General features: G+C 45.9%; 1 long non-coding RNA gene across 1 annotated transcript in view; it reads right to left on the minus strand.

The window, feature by feature from the left end:
- LOC129138722 (uncharacterized) overlaps positions 1–26,417 on the minus strand; it is a 48,791-nt gene extending 22,374 nt beyond the window's left edge. Inside the window, exons 1-2 of the long non-coding RNA XR_008542003.2 lie at positions 26,095–26,417; positions 12,659–12,765 (exon numbers count right to left, since the gene is read on the minus strand). This is a non-coding gene — a long non-coding RNA (uncharacterized LOC129138722). The remainder of the gene's footprint in view (positions 1–12,658; positions 12,766–26,094) is intronic.
- Positions 26,418–26,770: the final 353 nt, after the last annotated feature.

The raw sequence follows: 26,770 nt of genomic DNA on the forward strand, positions 1-26,770 counted from the left end.
CCTCCCCCTGCCTCCTGTATCTTTAAGCTGATACTTAAAGCTGATACTTTAAGCTGAGTCTGGGCTGCACTGTGCGGGGTTGGGGGTTGGGGGCCCCTGCATGAAGGCCTCTCCAATCTTAATCAGGTTGCTCTTCCCATCCCCCTGCCCCCAGCGCGCTGGGTTCCTGCAGCTGAAGCCTCCTCTCAGCACTTCAGGCCTCCTAATGAAATGGCAAAAATACTTCCTTCCTCCTCTGCCACCGCTGCGGCCTCCTCCTCCTCTTCCTTCTCCTCCTCTTCCTTCTCCTCCTCTTCCTTCTCCTCCTCTTCCTTCTCCTCCTCCTCCTCTGCTGCAACCACCCTGCCCTCACCTTGGACTGGGGGCTGGGAGGAGGTTTGACCTCTAACATGCTGAAATTCTTTCTCCTATCTGAATCCAGTGCAGCGTCAGACGTGGACTCCCTGGCCTTGAGTGACTGACAGAGCAGAGGCCCTCTCCTTCCCCAGGGATACTTGTTTGCTGCTCTGTGAATTAGAACTGGAGAAGTCCTTGGGGCCCTGGGAGCGATTTTTCTACAGGATTGTGATCAGTGACTCCCTATCAACCCTGGGGCATGGATTCAGTGGGGCCTCACAGGGTTAGCATTATGGGATTTCATATTATTCTCAGTGACTTGAAAGACTGAACTGGGAGTGTGCTCGGCAAGTATGATAGTTGGGTGGGGTTGCTGATACCTCAGAAAGCAGGAATAGAATCTTCAAATGACCCTGACAAAATGAGGGAGATGAACCATCACAAGGAGGACCATGTTCAGAGAGGACGAACACAGGTAGTGTGTACAAAGACCAAAACCTAGAACTAATACACTAATATGGTACACTGGAGATGGGCAGTGATTGACTTGACACAAGTATAGTTAAAAAGAAGAAGAACTGGGGAGATGGTGTAAGGGTACATCACAAGTGAGTCCATGGTGTAAAACTGGTTTTTCCCCCTCCTTTCCTCACACCCTTCTTTCCTTTCTTTTTTCCAAAACTAATGTGGATCCTGCATATAGTAACAAAAACACAGCATGGAGGATCTGAGAAGTCATCCAAGTGTGAGTTTTAGAACCAGAAGTCACCCGAGAGTCATCTAGTCCAACCCATTTATTTTATAGTTGAGGAAATGGGCCCAGAAAAGCCCGTCACAGTTAGTATTAGAAACAGACCTAGAATGCCACCCAGCACTACACGACCCTTGCCATAGTCCCACTCAACTCGTTCCCCTCTACCTGCCATTGGTCATACCTTTCAAAGCATGATGGGTCTACCCTTGGCCAACACATTTTTAGCATAAGTGGAAAGCTAGAGAAGGTCTGGAGAAGAGCATAAATAATGCCACGGGACTAGGTGCTGTGTGTGCGTGCATGCGTGTGTGTGTGTGTGTGTGTGTGATCTAGAAAGGAAAAAGCTGATGAGGTAACATTCAATGGTTGTAGAGCACCTACCATGTGAAAAGTGTGCTATACCCATCTTCAAAATTTAACTCCTAAATAAGGACAGAGCTGATGACCTCTTCTCCGTTTCTTTTGAGAATGATAGAGGGGAAAATGAGATCAAGTGAAATACAAGGAATCACTGTGCTATGAATAGGAAATGATCACAAGCACCTAGTGAGTTCTCAATCGCAGTTGCCAAATTGAGTGAATGGCTACTAAGGGAAGCACTGGTATTTCTCATCTTCCTGAAAGCAGAGAGCTAGATTATATGACTTTTTTTTTTTTTTTTTAACAGAGATGGGGTTTCACCATGTTGCCCAGGCTGGTCTGAAACTCCTGGGCTCAAGCAATCCTCCCACCTCGGCCTCCCAATTGACCTTTTGAGGTCAATTCAGAGTCTTTGTTCTTATGTTCCATCCTTTGATTGCTCCATTTGAGATATTACGTGGCCTCCTATTTGAGACCATACCTGGCCTCCTGTTCTTTAGTGGGGAGTGTACCTCCAAGTTAGGAGTGCTCTCTATTTTGGGACGATTTAGACACTGCCTCTCCTCTAAGAACTCAAGGCGCCATAGCAAAACCAGCTCCAATCCTATTAGGGACCCATCAGTGAGAGATTACAATTGGTCTTCACACCTTTGAAAGGTCTAGGTGGAAGAGGTGACCTCCAAGACAGGCATGATTTCAATCTAATTGACAGTCAGTTCTGTGCCCCTGTAGCCTCAGGTTCTCAGCCCTGTTGCTGATGGCCAGCCCTGGGTCCAGCTAAAATGCCCAGCTCCTTGTTTGAAGTGAAGCTGAGGATATACTTGGATTTATTTAACATTGCAAAAAGCATTAGTGCCTAGATTCGGTCAGTCCACATCCCTAGATTTATCTGGTTTCTATTTTAGTCCTTTAAGGAGTTGGACACAGCTATCATATGATCTGAATTTGTAGTGTGTGTGAAGGGTCAGAGGTTGGTCACTGTGGAAATCTCCATAGCTTGAAGTATGGTTACCAGGACTGTAGGCTTGGCCTTGTGCTAGTTTACATACTGTGGGGGATAGAAGACACCTATTTTGGGTTGTGTACTGTCAGGAAGACAAAACGGAACCACAATCCAATGAATGAAATGCATGTGCTTCAATTGTATGGTAAAGGTTAAACGGATTGGAGAAACTGTAAGAAAGGCTATGATGGGATTGGGGTGGGTGGGTAGAGTAGTGGGCATTCCAAATTGGAGGGAAACCTCAGCCAAATCATGGAGATGAGAAGGTCTAGGTGTGCTTGAGGGGATGGGCCAAAATGGTGGGAAATCAGCTTGGTAAGGCAGCTCATGAAGATCTTCACAGCAGAAGAGTTTGGCAATTATTGATTGAGCAACTGGACACCCTGACTGAACTCTTTTGCCAATAGTTTTATGGTGGAAAAACAAAACCTCCTCAGCTCCTCTTTCACTCCTTCTCTTCTGCAAGGAAAACGATTTTCAGACTAGAAAGGACAAGGTGAACACCAGAGAGAAACTCCTGAAGGCAGTCTAGTTCAAGAGAGCCGTAAGCTGCCTTGAGTAACTGCATCTCATTGTCTGAGTCAGTAGCATCCCAGGGCACTTAAGGACTTGCAGCTCAAATTGCAGGACAACTGGTGGTGGCCCTGAAAACCCCATGAAGAAGGGAAGAGATACGTGCTGCAGCCTAGAGATGGGTAAACATGGCCCCACTTTGACAGATGGGAAAAGGTAAACTCCACAAATTATAGATCAATACATTTGATATTGATTGAGGGCAAGATTCTAGGAAAAATGATTAAAAGGATGGTTGGTGAGCACTTACAAAAGGAAGCGATAATCACTCAGTCCCCACATGGATTCAGGGAAAACAAATCATGCCCCACTGGGTTCATTTCCCTTGACAGAGTGACTGGACAGGTAGAGGAGGGAAAAGTTATCACCCACAGCGTATCTAGAGTTCAACCAAACATTCTCTCAATGCTTTTGGGAAAACATGTATACATGTGGGGTAGGTAAAGGTAAACCTAGGCGAATTCTTAACTGGTTGAATGACTACATACAAAATAGTTCTGTTTTAATGTCACTAGATCAAATTTGCGAATTACACAAAGTTGGTAAAGTCCCTTATTTGAACTTCAAAATGTGGCAGTACAAATGTAAGATGTGAGAGATGTGGCTTAGAGGCATTTTAGAGTGAATGAAAGCTCATGAGTTGAAAGTGTGGTTTGGTTGCTGTAAAAAGTATTGTGACCTTGGGCCATATTACTAAGAGTACAACTTTCAGAACAAAGGAGGTGATCATCTTGTGCTACTTTGCACTGATCAGACCATATCTGATGCCCAGTGTTCAGTTATGAGCACCAGACTTCAAGGGAGATGTTAACAAAAGTATATCCAGAGAAGAGTGAGAAGACTGAAGAATCCCAGGAGAAATTTGTCTACTGTCAGTGAGTAATTACTGGGCTCACAGTAGATTTGTTCTGCGTGACTTCAGGGCTCCAAGATCTAATGGATGGAAATTATAGGAAAGCAGATTTGGGTTCAACATAAGGAAGATGCTCCTTTTCCTTCCTTTTTTATGATGAAAAATTATAATAAAAGTTTCAGCTCCTGATTCCAGCCTCTTGAAGTCCTTTAAAATGTATTACCAACAGTTTCAAAAACAGAAGAAAAATGTCCTAATCCCAACATCTAAATATAAGCATTTTGCTATGTTTGGGAAGAACTTTCTAGTATTAGTAGTACTCTCTGCAATTAAAATGGACTGCCCCTAAAAGTAGGCAGTTCTCCATCACCAGAAATATTCAAGCAGGGACTCCATGTGGATGATGCAGACAATGAAAGCATCTGATAAAAGACTGAACCAGATGACCTTTAGGGTTACTGAGATTCTATCATACTTGAGCTGGAAGGTCTCATGGTAGAGTATTCAAGAAAATATTTCTAGAGCCTACGTGCAAGGTGAATTAGAGGAGGAAAGACTGGAAGCAGAGATAATAACTAGTTCAGAGGTACCTACTCTGAGGGCTAAAACTATTTTCGCCTCCAACCACCCCCCCAACTTGAATTTCAAAATTATAGTGTCAGAAGTAGCTTTAGGCTAGGTGCGGTGGCTCACACCTATAATCTCGGCACTTTGGAAGGCCGAGGTGGGAGGATCTTGAGCCCAGGTGTTTGAGACCAGCATAGGCAACATAGGAACACTCTGTCTCTAAAAAAAAAAAAGAACAAAAAAATTAACCAGGCGTGGTGGTACATGCCTGTGGTCCCAGCTATTCAGGAGGCTGAGGTGGGAGAATCACTTGAACCCAGGAGGTCGGGACTGCAGTGAGCTGTGATCGAGCCACTGCACTCCAGCCTGGGTGACACAGAGAGACCTTGACTCAAAAAAAAAAAAAAAAGAGGAAAAAGAAAAAGCAGCCTTAATGGTTACCTAGTTCCCCTCCCTTATGATCTGGTGCTTGATTCCCTTCTGCAATCTCTTTGCCAAGTAGTTATTTTGCCTCTGCTTAAATATTAAATACTTCCATTGATAGGAAATTCTTGTCCTCCCCAAAAAGACTAGTGCATATTATAGCATCTCAAACCATTATGAAGTTCTACCTTATGTTGATTCAAAATCAGCTTTCCCACAGTACCCACCCATTGCTCCTGATTGCACGCTGTTACAAAGCAAAACAAGGTGAATCCACCTTCTATATGAGGACTCTTCCAATACTTGTATTGTTTTCTTTTTAATTTTTTTTTATTTTTTTTTAATTATTATTATTATTATTTTTAGATGGAGTTTTGCTCTGTCACCCAAGCTGGAGTGCAGTGGTGTGATCTCGGCTCACTGCAAGCTCCGCCTACTGGGTTCAGGCAATTCTCCTGCCTCAGCCTCCCGAGTAGCTGGGACTACAGGCACACACCACCACACGCGGCTAATGTTTGTATTTTTAGTAGAGACAGGGTTTTGCCATGTCAGCCAGGATGGTCTTGATCTCTTGACCTTGTGATCCACCCACCTCGGCCTTCCAAAGTGCTGGGATTACAGGCGTGTGCCATCACACCCAGCCAAAATTTTTTAAAAATATTTTTCTAGAGAAGGGGTCTCGCTATGTTGCCCAGGCTGGTCTCCAACTCCTGGGCTCTTGTGATCCTCCCACCTTGGCCTCCTGAAGTGCTGGAACTACAGGCGTGAACCACCTTGCCCTACCCCAATAGTTTGAACCTGTATTTGAAAACTGGATCCTGAACCACCATCATCACCCTGTTGATCTCCACTCCAGGTTAAAGAGCTCCAGTCGTTCATACACAATGATTTTCAAGTCTTCCCACACTCCTGGTCTCTTGCTTTTTGTACACGCTCCAGGCTGCTAACATCCCTGTTCATATATGGTAATCCAAGGCTAAAGACAGTCATCCAGTGTGGTCTAATGAGCAGAGAGGAAAGCAGAACTGTAATCTCCCCCATTCCAGACCCTAACATATTAGCATTTGGGGCAGCTAGTGTCAAAAATAATGAGGTTACAATCACCCCAAACACTTAAAACCTTTTCACACATGTCTCTCTTACCTTGCACTTAAGCATTTGGTTTTAAAAACTTGATTATGAAACTTTACATTTCATCTTCCTGGTTCATTATGGACTCTTGGGATCTTTCTGAAGCCAGCTTCATGTCATTTGCAAATTTGATCAGCGCGTCATCAATGTCCTCATCCAAGTCATTAATTAAATTATTGGCTAGGCAAAGGACCTCCCTCCAGGCTGACAAAGATCCATTAGTCACCAGCTGTGAATACACCCAACTGTCCTGTCTTCACCCCACATTTTTCCTTCTTATCTACAAGGACATCTCACGCCAGGGCATTCTTCAACAAAACAAGACTGCATTCTGAAATTCTTTTTGGAAACAGGGAGTGGGGAGGAGAAGGGAGTGGGAACGAAAGGAGAGGAGTTTGACCTTTAGATCTTCTCCTCCCTTCTCCCCAGCCCCCAGGATGAGCCCTGTGGCTTCAGTCTCCAAGAAGGAATTTTCCAACCAACAGCTCAGATGTAGAAAGTTGAAATAACTGGACTATAGGGTCAGAAAACCTGCATTCAGATCCATCTCTGCCTCTTCCTAGCTGGATGACCTTGGTTGAAGGGTTTAACATCTCCGAGTCTGTTTGCTCATCTGTAAAATAGGGACAGGACGATTACACCTACCTCACAGAGTTGTTGTAAGGATTAAATGAGAAGATGTATGTGAATGTGCTTCGGAAACTGTAAGCATTATACAAATGTCAGATATTATTATTATGACTGAGTGCCTACTGTGTTCCTCAGTATAGGCTATGAAAAGATAAATACGACATAGTCTTTGCCTTCAGGGAGCTCACAGTTCTGTAGCAGAGATATGTTCACAAATAGCCGTGGTATAAAGTATAACAGGGCAAAATGGCCCAAGTTATTACAGTAATTCAGAAGAGGGAGCAGGCCCTTCAGACTGGGGGGAACCAAAAGAGAGGCTTCAAAGAGTTTGATCTGTACCCTGACAAATGGGATGGATCTGACAGATGGACACGGCTGAGAGAGGACAGCATTCCAGGTGGAGGAGTCTAGGGATGGGTATTTATGGAACGCATCTGCGGTGCTGGAAGCAGGCCTGTTTGATTGTAAGAAGTAATGAGGCTGGTCAGCCACATCACAACTTTTTTAGACACGGTCATTTTCAGCATGCCCAGGGTAGAGCATTCAGTCCTTCAGAAGGAGGACTAGAATTTAAGCAGAGCCTCTGAGGTCTCATGTCTGTTGTTCAACTGACCTCCTTGGAGAAAAACAACTCTTCTGGAGGGTGGTGGCATCCAGAAAGGTTCTAGGAAAATCACCTTTTTCCTTTTCTGAAGCTGAAAAATAGGTCTCTGGGAAGAACAGGGACTAATGCCACATTTAAATCCTAAAAATCGGCCAGGCGCGATTTTTAGGCTCACACCTATAATCCCAGCACTTTGGGAGGCCAAGGCGGGTGGATCACCTGAGGTCAGGAGTTCCAGACCAGCCTGGCCAACGTGGTGAAACCCTGTCTCTACTAAAAATACAAAAATTAGCTGGGTGTGGTGGCGGGCACCTGTAATCCTAGCTACTCAGGAGGCTGAGGCAGGAGAATCGCTTGAACCCAGAGGCAGAGGTTGCAGTGAGCCAAGATCACGCCATTGCACTCCAGCCTGGGCCACAAGAGTGAAACTCCTTCTCAAAAAATAATAATAATAAATCCTAAAAATCTTCAGCTGGAAGTGGCTCTGGCTTAAGAATTCAAGAGTTTTCATTGAAGGAGGGTCATCCACCATATCTGAAAGGCTTCATATTCTTCAATTTCATGTGGGGAGTGGGGAGGGAGAGGAAAATAGTTCAAGGGCTCTCAAGGTCCATTTCCTGATGGTTTCTTCGGACCTATGGTTATGATTTGGTGCCACCTGGTGTCCGAGACAGAATATAGCGCCCTTGTGTAGAAGCCGCCTTCCCCCTCCTTCCTAAATCAAGAGCATTGAACTGCTTCCCAGCATCTAGGGATGGGGCTATCTTCCTTCCAGTAGGATAGAACCAGCCATTCAGAGGCACTCTGGGGTCTGTGTAAATGGAAAAGAAGAGGAGGAAAGGGAAAGTCCTGAACCAGGCCTCATAGCCATCCTTTCCTATGTTACCAAAGTTTATATTTTTCCCCAGAGTACCCCTGGGGTAAATAGAGTATCTTCCCCCAGAGTACTTTCCCCAGAATACTACAGGACTGGGTTTGCCATGTCCCTCTCTCTCTACCCCCACACATTCTCTTATGATGACTTGAGTATCCACAAAAGATTATTACAACACCTCTCTCTCAGACGTGACCAAGAGAAATTGTCATGATTGTCTAGGGTGGCCAAGGGAGGAAGAGTAAATGAGTCTTGTTCCCCCTGAGCTCAAGTTTAAATGTTGTTTCTTCCTGAGTGGGCTATACTATTCTAGAATGACTGAGCTAGAATAGCTCCTCCATAAGAAACCTGTTTATTGAAACTACACTTAGAATTCCTACAGCCCCTCTTAAAGGTTAGGGGAGGGAGAAACGGTGCCTCAGATAACAGAACAGATGGTGGCCCCCTTTTCCCTCAAGCCCCATTCCTAAATAGATTCAAAAGGATCAATAAAACTGACACTGAGGCTGGGTGCGGTGGCTCACGCCTGTAATCCCAGCACTTTGGGAGGCCGAGGTGGGCGGATCACTTGAGGTCAGGAATTTTTGAGACCAGCCTGGCCAACGTGGTGAAAACCCGTCTCTACAAAAAATACAAAAATTAGCTAGGTATGGTGGCGGGTGCCTGTAATCCCAGCTACTCTGGAGGGTAAGGCAGGAGAATCACTTCAACCTGGGAGGCGGAGGTTGCAGTGAACCGAGACCGCGCCACTGCACTCCAGCCTGGGCGACAGCCTGAGACTCTGTCTCAACAACAACAACAAACAAACAAACAAAAACTGGAGTGGTCTGATGATAACTTATAAAGGAGTATTAGTAGAGCATAGTTTGAGGGGATGGCTTGAACTGGGATGGCCAGAGCTGAGCAAGGACAAGACTGAGCTAATGAAAAGGTTAATCCTTCTGCTACTACTTCCATTCCTAGGTACCCTTAAAGTCTGAGTTTCTGTTGTGCCCACTCAGGCTCTTCTGGGTGCTGGAGAATCCTGGACCAGCTCTCAGTTTGGATTGTCAATTGCAGGTGAGGGGCATGAAAATGGCAGAAGTGCAAAAGAAAGAAACCATCAGCTAGATTTGAATGCTTCGATTCATGGATCACTACTTTTATTTGCCTCAGTTCTTCCCTGGTCCCTATATTACAGGGCTGCCAGAGTGCATGCCCTCTAACTGTACCGGCTAAGAAGTAAACAAATTCCTTTTTATCTTTTAGTTAAGACAAGGCTGCAATTTTTGAAAAGTAACATTTGCTAGGACACTAATGAATAAGAAAGTGACCAAAAGAGGTAACAAGAGAACACACAAACAAATGGGCTTACAGTGTTCACATTTCTTATCTTGTATCAACTAAAGTTTAACCATAGTTGGCCAGGCCTGATGGCTCACACCTGTAATCCCAGGACTTAGGGAGGCCGAGGTGGGCAGATCACCTAAGGTCAGGAGTTTGAGACTAGCCTGGCCAACATGGTGAAACCCTGCCTCTACTAAATAAAAATAAAATAAACCCCATCTCTACTAAAATACAAAAATTAGCTGGGCATGGTGGCACACTCCTGTAACCCCAGCTACTTGGGAGGCTGAGGCTGGAGAATAGCTTGAACCCGGGAGATGGAGGTTGCACTGAGCTGAACCACTGCACTCCAGCATGGATGACAGAGCGAAATTCCATCTCAAAATAAATAAATAAATACATAAATAAATAAAGCTTAACCACAGAGGAGGCCAGGCGCAGTGACTCACGCCTGTAATCCAAGCACTTTGGGAAGCTGAGGCAGGTGGATCACCTGAGGTCAGGAGTTCGAGACCAGCTGGGCCAACATGGTGAAACCCCGTCTCCATTAAAAGTACAAAAAATTAGCCAGATGTGGTGGCAGGTACCTGTAATCCCAGCTACTTCGAAGGCTGAGGCAGGAGAATCACTTGAACCCGGGAGGCGGAGGTTGCAAGGAGCCGAGATCGTGCCATTGCACTCCAGCCTGGGCAACAAGAGTGAAAACTCCATCTCAAAAAAAAAAAAAAAAAAAAAATCATAGAGGAAGTTATCTGGTACAATGTATAGGGCACCTAAGCAAATCCTTTTTTGCCAGGGTAACCTTTCCCAACTCATGAGAGGTCAGAGGTTAGACAAAGCTGCGTAGACCCGAACCTGAAGGTTGGTGCAAAAGTAATGGCGGTTTTTGCAATTACCTTTAACGGCAAAAACCGCCATTACTTTTGCACCAGCCTAACAGATCTAGTGAGTTTCACAGTCCCTGGTGGAATCGGTTTCCCATACTGCTCTCAGTGCAGAGACCCTACTGAGTGCCTTCTGTCCTGGCACGTGCTGCTTTCCGGTTCTGCGGTCACCCTGGCCCTTGGGTTTCCCCCACCCTCCTCCCATCCTTTTCAGGCTCCCGGAAAGAGAAGACCCCCAGTGAAACTCCACCCCTTCACATAGTTTTGATGACTTAGGACATGTGTTCGGACAAATACAAATAAATGTGCTTACGATTCTAATTAGAAAAAGACACTTAGAATTGAGACTGCTTCTGAAAATCTGATCCTGTGCTGGCAGTTCCTGTTGTTCTCAGCTAGTATTTCGTTTTAGTCCCCTAAAGTGGCCATGTGACCTTGATAACAAACGCCATCTTTCTGCGGAGCCCGCCTGAGCTGGAGCAAGCTGCTCTGACGGCTCGCTAGCGATCTGCCTTTTCCGATTTCAAAATCTTTAGACCGCCCACCAAAACCCTTTTTCCGGTCGGAGAGGCCCGGCAGGCTCTCAGGTCATTTGCGGAGCAAACGTGATTGACACGATCTGCGTCTAATGAATGTTCGTCTGCTTCCCAGCTCGGATTACTAGTTCCGCTCCCTTTCCCAGTTTGTTTTTGATGACTCATCCCTCAAATTCTTCACACACTCGCCTGATTCCCGCCCCTCCCGTCCTCTCTCTCCTCGCTTCCACTCGACGCCCACCCCCAACCTCCGCCGCCTCGCCCTAGGGAAGTGGATTTGGTGAATCCTATCGAGGATAGTTTTTTACAGTGTATTTTGAACATATAGAAGCAAAAAGCACAATTTCCGTACAGGAAAGAGGAGGTTCATTTCCTTATAAGAAGCTTAACCCCTCACTGTTCTTTGAGCTTTTTCTCGTCCACAAGATCGGGGTGGGAGCAGGGGCAGGAGAAACGACAGCGGGGCTTTTGCCACTCAATTTCCAGTTCAACTCCAGACCCCCCGCAGCTCTGAGTCCCTAGCAAAGGTCAGCTGCCTTGCCCCAACAGCCGGCCCCACTGAGGGAGGAGTCCGGGGGAGTACAGTCAGGGTTGAAAGTTTACAAACATTTCTCTGGGTCTCAGGCATCTGCAGTGGGCACCTGCGGTGGGCACGTATGACAGTTTTGCCGGGGGCTGCAAATGCAAAATTGCAGCCCTAAAGAGGAAACAGACCTTCAGTCGTTAATAGGAGGAGGGGGAAAGGAAGGGGGGAGTAAGAAAAGTAGGGAGCTGAGACTGAACTAACAAGCTGTTCTGGACCCAGACCCCTGAAATAGGCGAATGAATGGACTTCCACCTGCACAAGAAATCCTAGCTTTCCTGGATAGGGTCAAATGAAGCCAATAGAACATCCATAGTGAGAAGTTGGCAAGAGACTGGCTAAATTTGCCCCCTTTGGGCTGCTTCTTGTAGTCTCATTTGCTCTTTGATGCTCACACAACCATCACCACTTCTCTGCTGTGTCTCTTTATCCCACAGCTAAAGCATGTGATTGAAAACTTGCAGTTTGACCTAAGTTTAACACTGCCTTGTATAGGGCTTTGTGAATAATGGGTGCAGGATCAATTCCCCGGAGCCTGAGTATCATACCAAAGGCTAGAGACTCAGGGGCCTCCCAGTCTACAAAGTGCTCTCAGACTCAGGCACATATTCTGAGGGAGCTTTTGCATTTTGGTATTGGATCTCCAGGAGAGGACAGGAGTTTGCCGATTGGGAAAACAAGGTGCTAAGAATTAGGTGACCACCTTATTTTTTTATTCCCTCCTAAGCAGCCCCGCTGCTCTCCCTTTGGAGGCCCCTTGGCTAAGTCTCATCCAAAGTTCATTTGCATTGTCCAGCTTGCCCCTCTGGCCTCAGAGAGGAATGTAGCCAATGAACAGGAAAGAGGAGGCATGCTTTCTGTCCCTGCTGGGGTGAAGAGTAAGTGGAGACACAAATCCTACCCCCTCCCCAGTTTCTGCTTCCAGCGCCTCTCCTTCATCTTCATCACAAAACATTTCTGAGGCATTTCTCTGTCCAAGACTCTGTCCACATTAGTTTACACGTAGTCGTTGCCTTGACAATCAGAGACAACAAGGGTTGAGTGACACTAAAAATGCAGAAAGCGGCCAGGCATGGTGGCTCATGCCTGTAATCCCAGCACTTTAGGAGGCCGAGGCAGACGGATCACTTGAGGTCAGGAGTTCCAGACCAGCCTGGTCAACATGGTGAAACCCTGTCTCTACTAAAATCACAAAAATTAGCTGGGCATGATGGTTCATACCTGTAATGCCAGCTACTCAGGAGGCTGAGGCAGGAGAATCGCTTGGACCTGGGAGCTGGAGGTTGCAGTGAGCCAAGATCGTGCTGCTGCACTCAGTGAGACCCTGTCTTAAAAAAATAAAATAAAAAAAGAAAATGCAGAAAGCACATACATGCAGGGTGGGGAGAAGTAGGTTCATGTGTCAAGTGTGTAATCCACAAATGTTCACACCAGCCACACATCTGGGGTCAGTGCAATTTCAGGGGGAAGGAATCAGGATAAATGCATGTAACTGAGATGAAAAGTGGGAGTGGGCAATCGTGAGAGTTTTTTGTTTATCTAGGCAGATTGGGACCAGGAAAGCTATTGGCTCTCAACTGCAAAGGATTCCTAGAGGACATGGGATTGCAGAAATAGCTGAGTGACAGAACCAAATGGAGATAAGGTATTTGCCTCCCGAGGTGGGAGTGGGATTAGCAAATGGAATCGACTTTGATCAGGAAATGGAATAACCAGTGATTGTTATTTCTTTTCCTCCTCCCCTCTCAACACACGTTTGTTGAGTGCCAATTCTGTCGTAGATACTGGAAACATAAAAACAATAACGATAGAAAATAGTTCTTGGATATTTACTTAGGTGCCAGGTATATATTAAGCATGTTATCTTCTTTAAATCTCACAGTGACCTTCTGATGTAGGTATGATTATCATGCCCATTTTGCAGATGAGCCAGCTGTGGTTCAAAGAGATGAAGTGACTTACCCCAACACCACACAACTAGCTGTAAGTGAAAGAAGTGGGATTTGAATCTAGGAAATTAAAGTCTAGAGCCTGTGCATTTAATCAGTATGCTCTACCTTATCTTTTAGAAGGACAGTGATAGAAGTTGGATTCCTTTGGTGACAGGGGATGCTAGAACAGGGAGGGTCAGGACTTTGAGAGCAGACAGATGGTCCAGGGTAAAGCAGAAGATCCCAGAAGTAGAAGCAGAGCCTCAGCCAGCTATTTAGACAGGCAGGTAGAGCAAGCATCTGGGTAACCAGGATGCAGCAGAAGCCAGGAGGAAGCCCAGACAGGCAGGTGGTTGGCAGCCAGAGTGTCTGGCAGCCAGTGACAGAGGCCCTGCCATGGGGCCTGGGCTTCCAGGGAAGGATGCCAGGTGTCAAAAGGTCTGGCAAGAGCTAGACGAGCACTATCCCTGTGAAGATGAAGGTGCCAGATAGGGCACTAAGGTAGGACGCAGGAGCTGGGGGCACCAGAACAGGTGCTTCAGGAAGGGGCTTCTGTACAACAAAGCAGGAAACAGTCTACGAGAGCAGGGACCAACTTCACTTATTCACCCTTCCATCTACTCTTTCAACAGCATTTTTTGAGCTCTTGCCATGTTCCAAGTACTATGCTAGGCTCTGAGGTAACACACAGTCCGGTAGGGGAGCCAGACCTGTTTTACAGGTATCTCCAATACTGTGTGATAAGTTCTATATTAGAGGCACAGACAAACTGTGTGGGGATGGGGGTAGGGAATACTAACTTATCCTGACAGAGTTCGCAAATAATTTTTTTTTTTTAGATGGAGTCTCACTCTGTTGCCCAGGCTGGAGTGCAGTGGTGCGATCTCGGCTCACTGCAACCTTTGCCACCCAGGTTCAAGCGATTCTCCTTCCTCAGCCTCCCAAGTAGCTGGGATTACAGGCATGGGCCACCATGCCCAGCTAATTTTTGTATTTTTAGTAGAGACGAGGTTTCTCCATGTTGGCCAGGCTGGTCTTGAACTCCTGGCCTCAAGTGATCCGCCCACCTCAGCCTCCCAAAGTGCTGGGATTACAGCCATGAGCCACTGGGCCTGGCCCACAAAGAATATTAACTCTGAGCTGGGTCTTTAAAGAAGAAGAGAAATTTTGGCCGGGCGCGGTGGCTCACACCTGTAATCCCAGCACTTTGGGAGGCCGAGGTGGGTGGATCACGAGGTCAGGAGATCATCATGAGGTCAGGAGATCAAGACCATCCTGGCTAACACAGTGAAACCCTGTCTCTACTAAAAATACAAAAAAATTAGCCGGGCGAGGTGGCAGGCGCCTGTAGTCCCAGCTACTCGGGAGGCAGAGGCAGGAGAATGGCGTGAACCCGGGAGGTGGAGCTTGCAGTGAGCCGAGATCGCACCACTGCACTCCAGCCTGGGCGACAGAGCAAGACTCCGTCTCGGAAAAAAAAAAAAAGAAGAAGAAGAATTAGAGAAATTTTCCAGGCTCAGAGTGGTGAGGAGGATTTCAGGCAGGGGGAATAAAGTTTTTAAAGAGTAAGGCACATTTGGGGGACAGTAAGCAATTCATACAGGACAATGGGTACATGGTAGGGAGGGGTGGGGAACATGAATCTGAAGAAGACCTAAGGCCAAATTATAAAGGCTTTTCTGAGAGCTGCTGAAGATCTTGGATACTCTCCCATAGGTAAAGGGGAGCCAACTGTGGTCTTTATGTCAGCAAGTACCTGTATTGCACTGGGGTGTTTTAGAAAGACCACAGGGGACAGTATCTGGTTGCACTGGAGGCAGGCAGATAACTCAAGATGTTCTTGCAACTGTGCAGGCAAAAAAAAAAAAAAAAAATGATAGGAGCGGCCGGGCGCGGTGGCTCATGCCTGTAATCCCAGCACTTTGGGAGGCCGAGGCAGGCAGATCACAAGGTCAAGAGATCGAAACCATCCTGGCCAACATGGTGAAACCCCATCTCTACTAAAAATACAAAAACTAGCTGGGCATGGTGGCACATGCCTGTAATCCCAGCTACTCAGGAGGCTGAGGCAGGAGAATCACTTGAACCCAGGAGGCGGAGGTTGCAGTGAGCCGAGATTGCGCCACTGCACTCCAGCCTGGCAATAGAGCAAGACTCCGTCTCAAAAAAAAAAAAAAAAAAAAAAATGATAAGAGCTTGAACTAAGATAGTGACAGAGAGGATTAGTTCGGGAAAACATTTCTGAAGGAGAATTGACAAGACTAAGTGATTGATGTGGTCAGTGAGGGGGGAAAAAGGAGTCAGAAACAACTCAAAAAAATTTTTGCTTGAGAAACTGGGCCTGTGGTGACATCATTCATATAGGGACTGGGAATCTAGGATGGGGAGCAGGTTTTATGGAGGGAGATAAGTGATTCAGTTTGGCATATGTTGAGTTGGAGGTACCCAGTGATGTGCTCGAAGACATTTAACTACTGGTTCTAGATGGTGGGAAAAGGCTTGATGAACCAATTTCTGTGGTAAATACACCCACCCCTAATTTCAAGCCACCCCTAATGTGACATCAATCACTCGAAAAATTCCTAAAATTTTAACAATTGGTCTCAGAGACCCATGGAAAGAACTATACCAGATACTTTGAGAGCACAGGCTTCTGATGGCATTGCTTAAATAACTTTGAGACTGTACCACTGGACTAAGTCGAGATTTCCAGAACTCCAGTGGAGAAGCCAATGGGATCACAAAACTGCTAACCCAGTATCTTAACAGAACAAGAATTAATTACATAGGACTGAATAAACTGATGAAAGATTATTATGGTTTTTATTTAGAATATTGCTGCTGGATTTAAGAAAGCCCTTTTTTCTTTTCAGTTATCTATACTCATAACAACTAGTAGATTATACTTTTATTTATTTATTTATTTGAGACAGAGTCTTGCTCTGTTGCCCAGGCTGGAGTGCAGTGGCACAATCTCAGCTCACTGCAAGCTCCGCCTCCCGGGTTTACGCCATTCTCCTGCCTCAGCCTTCTGACCGGGTTTACGCCATTCTCCTGCCTCAGCCTTCTGAGTAGCTGGGACTACAGGCGCCCACCACCACGCCCGGCTAATTTTTTTGTATTTTTAGTAGAGACAGGGTTTCACTGTGTTAGCCAGGATGGTGTCGATCTCCTGACCTCGTGATCTGCCCACCTTAGCCTCCCAAAGTGCTGGGATTACAGTCATGAGCCACTGCGCCTGGCCTATTTATTTATTTATTTATTTATTTTTGAGATGGAATCACACTCTGTCGCCCAGGCTGGAGTGCAGTGGCGCGATCTTGGCTCACTGCAACCTCCGCCTCCCAGATTCAAGTGATTCTCCTGCCTCAGCCTCCCTAGTAGCTGGGATCACAGGCAGTACCACCACACCTGGCTAACTTTTGTATTTTTTAGTAGAGACAGGGTTTTGCCATGTTGGCCAGACTGGTCTCGAACTCCTGACCTCAGGTAATCCACTCACCTCAGCCTCCCAAACTGCTGCGATTACAGGCATAAGCCACCGTGCCCGGCTTTTATAAACAGAAATGAGATATTTATCTTCTCTCTCTGACTGATTCCTGTGGAATTTGGGAACTCTTATTGAGTATTCTTATTTTCATAGCAATATAATTATCTGCATAAATCCAACAAGAATCTGTCCTCCTTCTAACAGGACATAACTGAAAACATTGGTTCTATAACCAAGACTCTGACTGGAATGTCATATTCGAGAATAGTATGCATAGAATGAGATATAACCAAACAGTTTTAAGGAGCTAAGGTTGACTTTATGGACCAAAAGATTACAAAGCCCTCGTGAGAAAAATGACCTGGTACCTGGCTTATAGGGATCCCAGCCTTATTCTTGTTTACAAAAGAAGCCTGGTCTCATTAGATTCAGTGTTATTTCCCGGGCACGGTGGCTCATGCCTGTAATCCCAGCACTTTGGGAGGCCGAGGCGGTGGATCATTTCCCCAGGTAAGGTACAAGGTCACTTCATGGCAGGCAGGCTCAGGAATCTTAGGATATTTATGGGACCTTGAGAAGAGAGGAATTCACCCAAATTTATAAGTACTGCAGGTGAAATCTGGTCACAAGTTCTTGGCTTGGCTTCCTAGCCTCCAGAAGGCTTTTAAAAATCTAATATGAGACTCCAGGCCAGGCACCGTGGCTCATTCCTATGATCCCAGCACTGTGAGAGGTCAAGGTGAATGGATTGCTTGAGCCCAGGAGTTTGAGACCAGCCTGGGCAACATGACAAAACCTCATCTCTACTAAAAATATAAAAAATTAGCCAGGGATGGTGGCATGCACCTGTAGTCCCAGCTACTAGGGAGGCTGAAGTGGGAGGATCATCTGAGTCCGGGAGGTCAAGGCTGCAGTGAGCCTAGATTGCGCCACTACACTAGCTAGGGCAACAAAGCAAGACCCTATCTCAAATAAAAAGAAAAGAAAAGAAAAAACTAATATGAGTTTCCTTATTAAAAGTTACAGCAAAGCAAACTGAAAAAGGCCTATGTGGCCACATACCATTCTTGCTGCTCTTATGTAAACAATAACACCAAATTATTTTATTCATTTATTTATTATTTATTCATTTATTTATTTTTGAGACAGGGTCTCACTCTGTCACCCAGGCTGCAGTGCAGTGGCGTGATCTCGGCTCATTGCCACCTCTGCTTCCCAGGTTCAAGCGATTCTCCTGCCTCAGCCTCCCAAGTAGTTGGGATTACAGGCATGTGCCAACACACCTGGCTAACTTTTGTATTTTTTAGTAGAAACAGGGTTCAGCATGTTGGCCGAGCTGGTCTCAAACTCCTGACCTCAAGTGATCCACCTGCCTCCACCTCCCAAAGTGCTGGGGTTACACGCATGAGCCACCATGCCCAGACAATAACACCAAATCTAATGAAACCAGACTTGGTTTGTAAACAAGAATAACCTTACTGGCCGGGTGTGGTGGCTGGCTCACGCCTATAATGCCAGCACTTTGGGAGGCCAAGGCAGGTGGATCACCTGACGTCAGGAGTTCGAGACCAGCCTGACCAACACGGAGAAACCCCGTCTCTACTAAAAATACAAAATTAGCTGGGCGTGGTGGTGCATGCCTGTAATCCCAGCTACTTGGTAGGCTGAGGCAGGAGAATCGCTTGAACCTGGGAGGTGGAGGTTGCAGTGAGCCGAGATCATGCCATTGCACTCCAGCCTGGGAAATAAGAGTGAAACTCCCTCTCAAAAACAAAAACAAAAAAGAATAACCTTACTTTGATTATTTTTTTGTTTGTTTGTTTGTTTTGTTTGTTTTTGTTTTTGTTTTTGAGATGGAGTCTCGCTCTGTCACCCAGGCTGGAGTGCAGTGGCGCCATCTTGGCTCACTGCAAGCTCTGCCTCCCAGGTTCACGCCATTCTCCTGCCTCAGCCTCCCAAATAGCTGGGACTACAGGCGCCCGCCACCATGCCCAGCTAATTTTTGTGTGTGTGTGTATTTTTTAGTAGAGATGGGGTTTCACCATGTTAGCCAGGATGGTCTCGATCTCCTGACCTCGTGATCCACCTGCCTCGGCCTCCCAAAGTGCTGGGATTACAGGTGTGAGCCACCGCACCTGGCCTGTTTTTGTTTTTAATTGAGACAGAGTCTCCCTCTGTCACCCAGGCTGGAATACAGTGGCATGATCTCGGCTCACTGCAACCTCTGTCTCCCGGGTTCAAGCGATTCTCCTGCCTCAGCCTCCTGGATAGCTGAGATTACAGGCACATGCCACTATGCCAAGCTAATTTTTGTATTTTTAGTAGAGACGGGGTTTCACCATGTTAGCCAGGCTGGTCTCGAACTCCTGACCTCAGGTGATTCCCCTGCCTCGGCTTCTCAAAGTGCTGGGATTATAGGCGTGAGCCACACCGTGCCCGGCCTTGTTTGTTTGTTTTTAATCCCCCCTTCTGCACACTGATTTTGGTTGCCATTGATCAAAAAGGGGGGGTGACTGTAGAAAGAAATTTTATGTTTCAATAGAAAACTTTAGCACATCCTTGTGGGTTACTAGATTCTAGTCCTGTTCATTGTCTTTGAAATATTTTTCACCACTTGGCAATCTGCATTTTACGTTCTACTTTGTTATCTACCTGTAAATTGGACTAGATTCTGCTGTCTTGTGCATTTTGTTAGTCCTCAACAAGTTCACAGTTCTTCCAGTTTCCTTCAATATCTAGCTACAACTCTCTAAATTGGTCTTTCCAATTTTTTTCCCACCCCCCTGACTTGGTGACACTGGGAACTAAAACCTGACTGCCTAGATCCTTATTGGGACTCTAGGTTGTCTTGTAGTTGACTTTCTTTCTCCCCAGGATCTAAAGAAGCCCTACAAGCTAAAGCAAGACACCTTGATAATAAACCTTCAAAGGAGTCGTCACCAAAGCAGATCATGTATGAACAACCTTCATGCCTGCTGCTGTGTGGGCCACTCAGGAAGTTCAGTGGAACTTCCATGCTCTTCCATGCTTTGCTCCAGGAAATAACCACGCAAACTGCAAACCAGAAAATCCCTTGGCTTGCCACTGCTGTCCTCACTCCACCATCTAAAGATGCTTCAAGCCCAGTGTATAGAAATCTTCTCAACTGGTTGCCCTCTGGACTCATGAATTTATAGTCTGCTCCAACCATCAGTCTTTTTTTTTTCTTTTGTTTTCACAGAAACCACCCTCATTAAATACCTGATTGCAAATATCCTCTACTACCAAGTCTCAACACATGGTTCAGCTGGTCCTTAATGAACAAAAGGCTACTGAATGAGAAATGACTTAAATTGTTCAGAGGAAAGAAGAATGTCACTTCCTGCCTTGAACAAAAGGAGGGAATGACAAAGAATCTCTCATTGACCAAACTTTATTTAAGCTCCTCTGAGCTTTTTGACTAGACCTCTACTTTGGCCCTTGTCCTGTCTTTGTCCTGCTCAGTCAAGTCTTAGCAGGGAATCCTGCTAAGTTATCCCCCTACCATTGATATCTGATCAAGTTCTTCATTGCCCCACTTTTTGTTTTGTTTTGTTTGGATTGTTTGTTTGTTTGTTTGTTTTGAGACAGAGTCTCGCTCTGTCGCCCAGACTGGAAAGCAGTGGCGCGATTTTGGCTCACTGCAACCTCTGCCTCCTGGGTTCAAGCGATTCTCATGCCTCAGCCCCCAAAGTAGCTGGGATTACAGGTGCCCGTCACTACGCCTGGCTAATTGTTGTACTTTTATTTTATTTTATTTATTTTTTGAGACAGAGTCTTGCTCTGTCGCCCAGGCTAGAGTACAGTGGCATGATCTCGGCTCACTGCAACCTCCACCTCCCAGGTTCAAGCGATTCTCCTGCCTCAGCCTCCTGAGTAGCTGAGACTACAGGTTCCCACCACGAAGCCCGGCTAATTTTTGTACTTTTAGTGGAGATGGGGTTTCACTGTATTGGCCAGGCTGGTCTCGAACTCCTGACCTTGTGATCCGCCCGCTTCAGCCTCCCAAAGTGCTGGGATTGCAGGCATGAGCCACGGCACCTGGCCTTATTTTTTATTTTATTTTATTTTATTTTATTTTATTTTATTTTATTTTATTTTATTTTATTTTATTTTATTTGTGGAGACAGAGTCTCACTCTGTCGCCCAGGCTGGAGTGCAGTGGCACGATTTCAGCTCACTGCAACCTCTGTCTCCCGGGTGCAAGCGATTCTCCTGCCTCAGCCTCCCAAGTAGCTGTGATTACAGGCAACTGCCACCACACCCAGCTACTATTTTTGTACTTTTAGTAGAGACGGGGTTTTGCCATGTTGCCCACACAGGTCTCAAACTCCTGACCTCGTGATCCACCTGCCTCAGCCTCCCAAAGCTCTGGGATTACAGGCATGAGCCACCACGCCCGGCCATTCCCCTACTTTTGATGTCTAAATCCTTGGCCCTACTCTTGATGTCTCCTCTCAGTAATTGTCCATCCACTGACCCCTTACTCCACTCCTCGGCTATAAACAAATCCCCATGTGCCCTTACTGTATTTGTATTGTATTTGGAGTTGAACTCCATCTTTCTCCCCTATTGGAATAGAATAGTCTTTTCTCTCTTTCTTTCTTTCTTTCTTTCTTTCTTTCTTTCTTTCTTTCTTTCTTTCTTTCTTTCTTTCTTTCTTTTCTTTTCTAGAGACAGGTTCTCACTCTGTCACCAAGCTAGAGTGCAGTGATGTGATCATAGCTCACTGCAGCCTTGAGCTCTTGGGCCCAAGTGATCCTCCTGCCTCAGCCTCCCAAGTAGCTAGGACCACACCAGGCTAATTTTCTATTTTTTAATTTTTATCTATTTATTTCATTATTTATTTATTTATTTAGAGATGGAGTCTCGCCCTGTCACCCAGTCTGGAGTCCAGTGGCATGATCTTAGCTCACTGCAACCTCTGCCTGCTGGGTTCAAGCAATTCTCCTGCCTCAGCCTCCTGAGTAGCTGGGACTACAGCCGCGCTGCACCATGCCCGGCTAGTTTTTTGTATTATTAGTAGAGATGGGGTTTCACCATGCCAGCCAGGCTGGTCTCAAACTCCTGATCTTGTGATCCACCTGCCTCGGCCTCCCAAAGTGCTGGGATTACCAGGTGTGAGCCACCGCGCCCAGCCTATTTTTAAATTTTTATTTATTTTTCTTGATTTTTAAAGTATTTTGTAGAGATGAGGACTTGCTGTGTTGCCCACCCTACTACTCGGGAGGCTGAGGCAGAAGAATTGCTTGAACTTGGGAGGCGGAGGTTGCAGTGAGCCAAAATCGCACCACTGTACTCCAGCATGGGTGACAGAGTGAGACTCCATCTCAAAAAATAAAATAAAGTAAAATAAAAAATAACAATTGGCTGCCAGTACAAGCTGACTTCAGCACATCAGTAGAGGTGCCTGAGGAACATCCAAGAGATGTTTGGAAGACCACTGGAAACACAGATCTAGAGCCAGCAAGTTTGGGGCTGCTCTGCCTTTGTCCTCATCCTTGCCCTGCCCCAGCTGTTCTTGCCCATGATGAGCTGATGAGTCCAGCTGATGAGCCTGCCCATGCACCTGTACTCTTAGGATATGCTCCCCTCAGCCTTGCCTTAGAGTCCAGCAGGTCAGGATGAGGAATCTGTCCCCTGTATACCAACTGGATTGGTAATTTAACCTTTTTTGCAGTTAAATGCAAGAGTATCTTGCTAGACTCTCCCAGGACACAGTTTAGCTTAGTTCTCACCTGAATATTCTGGCAATATTTCCCAAACTTTAGTTATTCAAGTATCACATTCACGATTTTTGCTGTATTTGCATGACTACTTGTACTATTATTTACTTAACATTTTTCTTTAAATTGCCTTTAAATCAACTCCTTCCCTCTTTTTGTAATATTGCCTCTTCCGAAGCAACAATAATCTAACTCATCCTAAAAAAAAAAAAAAAAAAAAAAATCCATGAGGACTATGTCACACTAGAGACCAACATTCTTTCTCTCAAGAAATTCAACAGTCATTTTGTGACAGATTTCTGTTTCTTTTTTTTTTTCTTTTTTTTTTTTTTTGAGACAGAGTCTCACCCTGTCGCCCAGGCTGGAGTGCAGTGGCGCGATCTCAGCTCACTGCAAGCTCTGCCTCCCAGGTTCACACCATTCTCCTGCCTCAGCCTCCCTAGTAGCTGGGACCACAGGCACCCACCACCACGCCTGGCTAATTTTTTGTATTTTTTAGTAGAGATGGGGTTTCACCATGTTAGCAAGGATGGTCTCAATCTCCTGACCTCATGATCCACCCACCTCGGCCTCCCAAAGTGCTGGGATTACAGGCGTGAGCCACCGTGCCTGGAGTTTTTTTTCCTTTTTTGAGATGGAGTCTCGCTCTGTCGCCCAGGCTGGAGTGCAGTGGCGCGATCTTGGCTCACTTCAACCTCTGCCTCCCAGATTCAAGCAATGCTCCTGCTTCCGCCTCCCACTTAGCTGGGATTACAGGCATGTGCCACCATGCTGGCTAATTTTGTATTTTTAGTAGAAACAGGGTTTCATCGTGTTGGTCAGGCTGGTCTCGAACTCCTGACCTCAAGTGATCCACCCGCCCTGGCCTCCCAAAGTGCTGGGATTACAGGCACAAGCCACCGCGCCCAGCCTTATTTTCTTTTTTTTTTTTTCTTTTTTTGCTTTTCTTTTTTTGAGACAGAGTCTTGTTCTGTGGCCAAGCTGGAGTGCTGGAGTGCGGTGGCATGACCTCAGCTCACTGCAACCTCCACCTCCCAGGTCCAAGGGATTCTCCTGCCTCAGCCTCCCGAGTAGCTGGGACTACAGGCCCATGACACCACGCCCAGCTAATCTTTGTATTTTTAGTAGAGACGGGGTTTCACCATGTTGGCCAGGATGGTCTTGATCTCCTGACCTCGTGATCTACCCACCTCAGCCTCCCAAAGTGCTGGGATTACAGGCGTGAGCCACCGCGCCTGGCCTCATACTAGATTTTTAAAAGCCTTCTGGAGGCTAGGAAGCCAAGCCAAGAACTTGCGACCAGATTTCACCTGTGGTATCTATAAATCTGGGTGAATTCCTCTCTTCTCAAAGTCCCATAAATATCTTAAGGTTTCTGCCAAGAAGTGACCTTGTGACTTACCTGGGCAAGTAATCCGCCTGCCTCAGCCTCCCAAAGTGCTGGGATTACAGGCATGAGCCACTGCACCCACCCAGGCAATAATACTGACTGTAATGAGACTAGGCTTGTTTTGTAAACAATAATAAGGCTGGGATCCCTGTAAGCCAGGTACCAGGCCAGTTTTCTCATGAGGGCTTTTTTAGCATTCGGTACCTAAAGTCAACCTTAGCTCCTTAAAACTGTTTGGTCATATCTCATTCTCTGTCTCAAAAAAAAAAAAAAAGAAAAAAAAAGAAAAAAAGAACAGGATGTGGTCATCACCCCCAAGGTCTCATAGTGTAGTAAGAGACAGACATCGAGATCCAGGAGCACAAGAAGGGAACATAATTTCTATCAGAAGAAGGGGTTGGGAATCTGAGAAATCTTCACAGAGAAGATGACGTTGGGATTTGAAAGATGAGTAGAAGTTATCCCATTGAAGAGTGGGGAGGGCACTCCAGGTAGAGGGACACATGAGGAAAGGCATTCAGATGTAAATGTCTGTGACATGGTTGGGGATGACTAACAGTTCAGTGCAGCTAAACTGCAGGCTGCTAGGGGCTAGACTGTGAAGGGACTCCTTTAGCCATGTTCAGGAGTTTGGACTTTATTCTGTAATCTAGATAATGGGAGCCTTCAGAGGTTTTTTTAAGCCGGATTGATCACATGTCCGGAATTGGAAGGGTAAAACTGCAAGTGGGGAGACCATTTGAGACACTTTCATAATTGTCTGAGCAGGAGGGGATGAGGGCCTGTTCTAAGCCAATGAAAAGATACTGGGGGAGAGTGAAGTAGAAGTAGAAATAGAGAAGTAAGGGAGGTGATCTGATTTGGGAAATAAATATAATGACTTGATTTTTAGATCGATTATAGTGAAACTATTAAGCTCTCAGGCTGTGGAATCAGGAAGAATCTTGACTACGTGACACTCCAGTTATGTGACCTTAGACATTATTTAACATCTCTGGGCTGGGTGCTGTGGCTCATGCCTGTACTCCCAGCATTCTGGGAGGCCGAGGCGGGTGGATCATTTGAGCCCAGGAGTTCGAGACCAGCCATAGGCAACATGGTGAAACCCTGTCTCTACAAACAATAGAAAAATTAGCCATGCATGGTGGCAGGCACCTGTAGTCCCAGCTACTCAGAAGGCTAAGATGGGTGGATCACTTGAGTCCAGGAGATGGAGGTTGCAGTGAGCCAAGCTTACGCCACTGCATTCCAGCCTGGGCAACAGAGCAAGACTCTGTTTCAAAAAAAGAAAAAATCTCTGACCCTCAGCTTCCTCATCGACAAAGTGGGGATAATAAAATACCTACCTTGTAGGATTGTTATAGGATGTAAAGGAGATAACATATGTGATATGCTTAGTACAGGACCCAAAATTAAGTACTGAGTGTTAGCTATTATCATTAGTATTATTAATTTTACTGCAAGCTAAATTTAATAATTTAAATAATACTATTTAATTTAATACTATTTAAATTTAAATAATGCTATTATCATTAGTATTATTAATTTTACTGCAAGCTAAATTTCAGTGACTGGTGGAAATGTCCAATAGACAGTTGGAAATGTGAATTGAGGTGTGAAAGGAAGGTATGAACCAGAGATTTCTGATCTACCTTGTAGAGATAACAGTTGCTATGGGAGTGTGGCTAAGTCTCCCTGGAGGGCAGAGAACGAAAATTTTTTTTTTTTTTGAGACAGAGTTTTGCTCTTGTTGCCCAGGCTGGAGTGCAATGGTACGATCTCAGCTCACAGCAACCTCCACCTCCCCGGTTCAAGTGGTTCTCCTGCCTCAGCCTCCCAAGTAGCTGGAATTACAGGCATGCGCCACCACGCCCGGCTAATTTTGTATTTTTAGTGGAGATGGGGTTTCTCCATGTTGGTCAGGCTGATCTCAAACTCCCGACCTCAGGTGCTCCGCTCGCCTCGGCCTCCCAAACTGCTAGGATTACAGGCGTGAGCCACGGCGCCCAGCCAGAGAACGGAATTTTACAGAATGTTCACATTTAGAGATGGTAGGAGAAAGGTCATAGAAAAGTAGTGGCTTGAGAGGGAGGGGTCCTTACCTTGGAGAGGATCTTTAAGTTGCTAATCAGTGGCTTCATTTAAGTCCTCAGTCTCTGACACCTCTGTAGCATTGGATGCAAGTGACCTCTTAAAGCCTCCTTTCAGAATCTCTCTTCAGTTTCCATGGTGTTCTGTACACTTCGATCTTCTGTGATTATGCATAGATGTCACAGCTGAGAGCCTTATAGAGCTTACTTACTCCAGCCCCCTCATTTTACAAATGAGGAGACTAAAGAGCCAGAAAATGGAAGTAGCTTGTTCAAGGCTCACAGTCAGTTGTTCCTTCCTTGTCTTCCCCCCACCAGCTTTTCTCACTTCCCATGGTTCTTCGCTCTTTGCTCTCATATACTCATTTCCTCTTTCGATAAACTCATCTGTCTGCATAGCTTCTAGTGTTGCTTTCAGGCTTTTGGTTGCCAAATCTGAAATCTCTCCCACCCTTGCCTGCTTCAGAGCTGCTATCCCACCCTTTGTACAGTCAGCTAGGTGTTCCACTAACACCTCACACCCAGCATGTCTGCACATCATCTTTCCCCATACTACTAGCTTCCCTCTTTGACTCCACTATCCTATTCATGGCACCTCCATTTTCCTAGTTAGTTAATCCTTTACCAAGTCTGGTCAGTTAGTCCTACATAAAGCCCCATGCAGTACAGTCGTTAAGCATATTCCAGC

The sequence above is a fragment of the Pan troglodytes genome, chromosome X (assembly GCF_028858775.2).
Source record: "Pan troglodytes isolate AG18354 chromosome X, NHGRI_mPanTro3-v2.0_pri, whole genome shotgun sequence".
NCBI classification, from domain to species: Eukaryota; Metazoa; Chordata; class Mammalia; order Primates; family Hominidae; genus Pan; species Pan troglodytes.